Source organism: Salvia hispanica, chromosome 2 (assembly GCF_023119035.1).
Source record: "Salvia hispanica cultivar TCC Black 2014 chromosome 2, UniMelb_Shisp_WGS_1.0, whole genome shotgun sequence".
In the NCBI taxonomy this organism is placed as follows: Eukaryota; Viridiplantae; Streptophyta; class Magnoliopsida; order Lamiales; family Lamiaceae; genus Salvia; species Salvia hispanica.
Genome location: NC_062966.1, coordinates 10,366,650 through 10,372,325, shown reverse-complemented (window position 1 = coordinate 10,372,325; position 5,676 = coordinate 10,366,650). Strand labels below are relative to the sequence as shown.

Sequence of the window (5,676 nt, the reverse complement as noted above, 5' to 3'; positions counted from 1 at the left end):
GTTTTAAATGAAAAGAACCCAAGTCACTAAAAGCATTTTCACATAAATTTCGGTTGCAACCATTTTCCATCCACATCACCATCACCATATCTGAACATACATGACAAGGAACGTGGCCACGAACCAAGTCACTAGACCGGCCAACTCCAAAGAGATAGCGCACGATCTACTGGGTGTACACTAGTCCGAGCAGGGTTTGCGGCCCTACTGGGACCCGAATTCGATTAAACATACATGGCATAGCCACTTCAGATAGGTTCATTCAAACACAAAACATGGCAAGACAAACAATTTTCACCTCCTTTCACATAAAAATAGTATTTAGGACATAGTCCTTATTTAAAACGAAAGCCCACCTCAAAAGCTTAGCTCCTCCACAAACTTCATGTCCCAACCTCAACAACGTGCAAAATTTTACCCTTTTCAAAATAACATGATATGCAAAAAAAATCAGGCTTTGCTAAATAATTTAATTAAAGACAATACATGCATGTGTGTCTGAAAAATTTATCCCTCATTCACAAATAATAAAACAGACTCATTAATCAAGCACAAAACCCAATGGTGGCCAACATACAAGTCTCGGTTATTACTAAAAATAGGCCAAGCGATTCACATAAATTTTACTTAATGAGATAAACTAACCCAACACTAATCGGTCAACTCTATTAAACAAGAATTAAGGAAAAGAATAGCATTAGTCATTTAATATATATTACTCCCAGCCATACTCACGTCTGTACTCCCTATCAAACTCATGTATATATTTTAGTATACTCCCAACTTAACACTTTTATCAACTAAAGAAAAGGAAAAAAAAAAAAAAAGTAGTACATCTCCCAAATCATCACATGTATATATCCTCTGCCATTTAGCCACGCCTATATCTTCCTCTCGTCTCTATCTCTATCTCTATCTCTATCTCCATCTCCCCCATTCTCAAACTTCTCTCTGAAATTCTCCTAACAATTCACAATGCAGGAACAATCCCAAATTATCTCCCAAATTATTTCACAGAGGCATAATTCCTATCCGTCATAGCTCCCTCCCTCTTTCTCACAAAAACAGAAGTAACCAAAGGACTCTCATCTCTCGTTCCAAAAATCGACGCCGCAACAGCCTTCGTCGCTGCTGCAGTCACGGCCTCTCCGTCACCGCCACTGTCCGCCACCGATCCCGGCGGTCAGCTCCTCCGTCGCGGCACCGCTACTCCCAACAGTAGGTCTCTCCCCTTTTCCCAATCCAAACTTTTATCTCAAAATTCTAATTGATTGATTGCAATTATTAAATGGGCAGACACATGATTTAATTGAAATTGAAAAGAAACAGGAGACGGCTTCTAAAGCCTTAAAGATCGAAGCTTTAGGAGGAAAAAGATTATCATTCAACAAGTTTCAAGGAATTAAATTCCAAAACTTTTCCGGGCTGTGATCTACTGTGAAATATATGTGACCATGATGTGGAGGATTTCAGCGATTAAGGATATACCTTTGAAGAGAAGAAAATTTGCACAAGCAGAAGGTATTGAAAAGTCACACTCTCTTGATTTCTCCTTCCCACTTCGCGGAAGAAGCAGAACTTGCAGAAGAGAAGATATTGAAAAAAAAATCACAACTCGTTGCGTTTCTCCTCCACACTGTGATTTCGAGAATTTTGATTATGGAATCGACCAATATGCAGATTTTCGAATTCAATGGGAGGGGAAGAAATTACCTTCACTGAAAGGGAAGAAAACTGCAGGGACGACGGACTGCTGAGATTGTGGGAGGAGATGTATAATATAGAGATTTGATTGGTTTGTTGAGAGATTTTTGGTAGTGGGAGCAAGGTGGAGACGTGGATTTAGGAGAGGGAATGTATTTTGACTAAGAATTTGACTGTAGTAGAAGAATAATTAATTTATATTTTGGCTTCTCAAAATCGGTCAACCAAAAAGGAATAAAAGCTAGAAACATGGGAGGTAAAAAGATAAGCCCAAATATTTGGTTTAGAGTATTTATTGGTATTTTATTTTTAGTATTTTGGTGATTAAATAAGAACACCTAATATTCCCATCGACGGCACTCACATCAATCTCGCCGAATACTTTCACCACGCGATTAACCAACAACGATCAAGCATTCACTAATTTCATTCACAGTCAATCGAAACAAAGACAGTATTTTATTTAAGGTCTATCACTCGCTCGTTCTCAAAACAAAACTCAACGTGAAGAGGTTCTAAAAAGACGGGTGTTACAATCTACCCACCTTCACAAAAATTTCGTCCCGAAATTTGGTTAGATCATTCGAACAGTTCCGGGTATTTCTCCTTCATTTTATCTTCTAATTCCCACGTAGCTTCCTCAATACCATGATTTCTCCACCGTACCTTCACTGAAGCGATAGACTTGTTTCTCAACTCTTGCACCTTCCGATCTAGAATAGCTTCGGGCTTCTCTTCATAACTCAAATTTGGATTCAAGATCATCATCTCTTCTTGATGAATTATGTGACTAGGATCGAACACATACTTCCTCAATTGTGACACATGGAAGACGTCGTGCACATTCCCAAAACATGGTGGTAGCGCCAATCTATACGCTACGGGACCTACTCTATCAAGAATCTCATACGGTCCAATAAATCGTGGTCTCAACTTGTCCTTCACACCGAACCGAGTTATCCCTTTAGAAGGAGCTACTTTTAGAAAGACTTTATCACCAGTTTCGAACTGTAGATCGGTTCTTCGAACATCAGCATACGATTTCTGTCGATCCTGAGCTTCCTTGATCCTCTCACGGATTTGTCGGACAATCTCTATCATTTCTTCCACAGATTCGGGTCCAAGGACTCTTCTCTCACCCACTTCATCCCAATAAAGTGGAGATCTACATTTCTTCCCATACAATGCCTCATACGGGGCCATGTTAATAATCGTCTGATAACTATTGTTGTAAGCGAACTCTATTAGTGGCAATATATTCTCCCAACCTACCCCTCGATCTAGCACTACGGCTCTTAACATGTCCTCCAAAGTCTGTATCGTCCTTTCCGTTTGTCCATCAGTCTGTGGGTGTAACGCAGTACTGAAATTCAACTTGGTGCCTAACTCTCGCTGCAGGCTCATCCAAAATCTAGATGTAAACTTCGAATCACGATCACATGTAATAGTCACCGGCACTCCATGTAAGCGTATGATCTCTCACACATACATCTTAGACAACTTATTAGCTCTATAAGTATCACGAACCGGCACAAAAGTGGGCAGATTTGGTGAGACGATCAATAGTCAGCCAAATAACTGTGTTTCCTCGTTGAGATCTCGGTAATCCTGTCACGAAGTCCATTGCAATGTGCTCCCATTTCCATTCTGGAATCTCAAGTGGTTGCAGTCTTCCATAGGGTCGTTGATGTAGGGCTTTCACTTGTTGACATGCTAGACACCTCTCCACAAATGCCGCAACATGCTTTTCATGCCATTCCACCAAAACTGTCTCTTCAAATCTTGATACATCTTTGTACTCCCCGGATGAGCAGTATACAGTGTTTCATGCGCTTCCCTCATGATTTCATTTCTAAGTCTTTCGTCTTTAGGCACACACAACCTTCCCTTGTAGGTGAGGGCATTATCCGCCTCTTCGTGAAAAATTTCTTGCTCTCCTGCCCTCACTCCCGAACGGATTTTCTCTAGTAGAGTATCGCGTCTTTGAGCCTCGACAATTCTAGCTCTTAGGTCAGGTTCCATCACCAAGGTGGCGATCCTTCCTTGCACTGTCTCGGGTGCCCTCACGACTTCCAATCGCATCCTACCAAACTCTCGTATCAAGTGATCTTCATTTGTGAGAAAAGTGGCTAATTGAAGTTGAGACTTTCTACTTAGAGCATCAGCCACTACGTTCGCCTTTCCTGGGTGGTAGTTTATGCTACAATGTAATCCTTCACTAACTCGAGCCATCTACGTTGGCGCATGTTCAAATCCTTCTGTTCGAAGAAGTACTTGAGGCTTTTGTGGTCCGTGTATATTTCACAGCGAACTCCATAAAGATGATGTCTCCAAATCTTCAAGGCATGTACTACTGCTGCCAACTCCAAGTCATGCGTAGGGTAGTTCAACTCATGTGGCCTCAACTGCCTTGATGCATACGCAATCACTTTCCCATTCTGCATAAGTACACATCCAAGTCCAACCTTCGATGCATCAGTATACACCACATAGTTAGTGTCCGGCTCTGGCACAGCGAGAATCGGTGCGGTGGTCAACTTCTTCTTCAACAACTGAAAACTCGCCTCACATTCCGGTGTCCAATTCACTTTGACTCCGTTCTTCAATTGTTGAGTCATTGGCCTTGCTATCTTTGAAAATCCCTCGATGAATCTCATTTGGTGTAGTCGGTGACTTCCATTGTTGTATCGCTTCCACCTTTGCAGGGTCCACTCGAATTCCATCCGCGGTTACTATGTGTCCAAGGAAATTCACTTCCTTAAGACAAAACTCGCACTTGCTGAACTTAGATAGAGTTTCTCGGCCCTTAGCGTCTCCAAGGTGGTCCTCAAATGTTCTTCATGTTCCTCCTCGTTCTTTGAGTAAATAAGTACATCGTCTATGAAGACTAGGACGAACTTGTCCAAGTATTGATGGAACACACAATTTATAAGGTCCATAAATACAGTCGGGGCATTTGTTAATCCGAAAGGCATCACTATAAACTCATAGTGGTCGTACCTAGTTCGAAAAGTCGTCTTGGGTACACCTTCTTGCCGGACTCTTAGTTGATGGTACCCAGATCTCAAATCCATTTTCACAAAGACACCAGCTCCTCGAAGCTGATAATCTATTCTCGATAGTGGAAACGTGTTCTTAGATATAGTGGAAGCTGATTAAAGTGTCATCTCGTTCAGGTCTCGATAATTTATGCACATTTTCAACGTTCTGTCATTATTCCTAAGAAATAGTATTGGTGCACCCCAAGGTGGCACACTGAATTTGATGAAACCCAGGTCTTACAATTCTTGCAGTTGCATCTTGAGTTCTTCAAACTCTTTAGTCATCATTTTGTATGTTGTCTTAGATATCTAAGGTTGATCATGGCTCCTAGTCAATTGTAAACTACGACTGTCGATTTGTCACGAAAGGTAATCCAACGTGAGTTTCCAACATATCATTAAATATTTTTTTTTTCTAACATTCCTTCCATTTTCTGCGTATGCAAAAATTCCTATTATAATGTTACTAACTCTCTACTTGGGTTGAGGAGGTGGAGGGCTACCACGCGTTCTTTCATTCGATTGCTTTTCCTACTCTACATATCTCGTCTCGAACGTTTCTCTCTTAGTTGATGGTATTTACCTTGTTAGCATCCTCGTATTTTCGCCACAATTGTCGTATTGTAGCAGTGATATTTAAATACTCCATTCCTCGTGGTTCACTTAGTTTTTTTTTTTTTTTTTTTTTTTTTCATCATCCTCATATCGATCGATCAACTAGTTTCATATAGATCACTACACCGTACAAGACAATTAGGCCTGTGTGCCTAAAATTTTCCTTAACATTATTTTCTCCAATATCATTATCTGTGCACATAACACGACATTCAATTTCTTAGCAGCTCATTACAAGCGGTTCGTAAATGCAATCTATTCCACTCTCGTTCTATTGGTCATGTCTACACTTCTGGTTGGTGTATCATTTCAGTGT

The 5,676-nt window shown here is 40.7% G+C and overlaps 1 long non-coding RNA gene across 1 annotated transcript; it reads left to right on the top strand.

The window, feature by feature from the left end:
• The first annotated feature begins 696 nt into the window (after positions 1-696).
• LOC125204293 lies at positions 697-2,047 on the top strand. Its single transcript, XR_007173534.1, has 3 exons — positions 697-1,218; positions 1,297-1,521; positions 1,681-2,047. It is a non-coding gene; the product is annotated as an uncharacterized LOC125204293 (long non-coding RNA).
• Positions 2,048-5,676: the final 3,629 nt, after the last annotated feature.